The 951-nt window shown below is 39.0% G+C and overlaps 1 long non-coding RNA gene across 1 annotated transcript; it reads right to left on the reverse strand.

Moving 5' to 3' along the window:
• Positions 1 to 158: 158 nt before the first annotated feature.
• LOC107579937 (uncharacterized) lies at positions 159 to 593 on the reverse strand. Its single transcript, XR_001608556.1, has 2 exons — positions 430 to 593; positions 159 to 322 (listed from the first exon to the last, which is right to left on the reverse strand). It is a non-coding gene; the product is annotated as an uncharacterized lncRNA (long non-coding RNA).
• Between the last annotated feature and the right edge of the window lie 358 nt (positions 594 to 951).

Consider the following 951-nt stretch of genomic DNA (forward strand, 5'->3'; position numbering starts at 1 on the left):
TTCTAAGGGAGCCGAGCCAAAAGAGCCGAATCTTTGAAAAGAGCCAGACTTCCCATCACTAATGATTACGTATGTTTGGGCCGAGAGGCATAATAAAAACATGCATTTTTTAACACATTTTTTTGTTAATTGATTGTACTAATGGATTTTTTGCTTACCCAGCCTCCTCTCCTCTTTAACCACGACACAAGGCTCTTGCGAACAAACTCGCCCATGCAGTCGACAATGGTGTGCACCATTGCTGGATGGCCGTGCCGAACACAGTCCACAGCTAGAGCTCCGGCCACAGCATACAGAGACACAATCTTCCCCCATGTTACACCTGTAGAGAGACAAAAATGGACACAGATATAATCCAACTGAAAGTCTGTCCTTGTCCACGGATATTTCTTTATAACATTTAAAATACTACATTGCAAGATCATGTACTGTTAAATCTCTCGTGTTGCCTGTTTTAACCAATTGAAATATTGTTTGACAGACAAAGAGGTAAAGTGTCCTAGCTAATGCAGCAGAGCCGAGAACTGCATAATAAGCATAATCAAATCACTTATTTCCACTGACAGCATATACTGTACACTGTCACTACTGTATGTGTGTGTACAGGTGGAAGCGTGTATGAAAATCATAACCAGGTGAGTCATCAAAATACCTGATAATCCCTCACCCATTGTTATATAACTGCCAGGCAAGCTGTCAGCTAGTGTGTCAGCCAGTAAGACACACGCAGAAGAAAAAATATATATATTAAAAAAAATATATTTTCAAATTCATGTTTGACATGTGACTATAATCTCAATATACAGTATATCAACATGCCTTCAAAGTGGTGAGATGTGGCTGTAACATATTCAATGCATTTAAGTGCATAATGATATCAATAGTATGTCCCCCATCATAAATGCATTAGGGTCATGAGTCTGAATTTGATGAAAAAGCTCTCTGTACTAT

This window comes from Sinocyclocheilus grahami, unplaced genomic scaffold (assembly GCF_001515645.1).
Source record: "Sinocyclocheilus grahami isolate Dianchi unplaced genomic scaffold, SAMN03320097.WGS_v1.1 scaffold22080.1, whole genome shotgun sequence".
Classification (NCBI taxonomy): domain Eukaryota; kingdom Metazoa; phylum Chordata; class Actinopteri; order Cypriniformes; family Cyprinidae; genus Sinocyclocheilus; species Sinocyclocheilus grahami.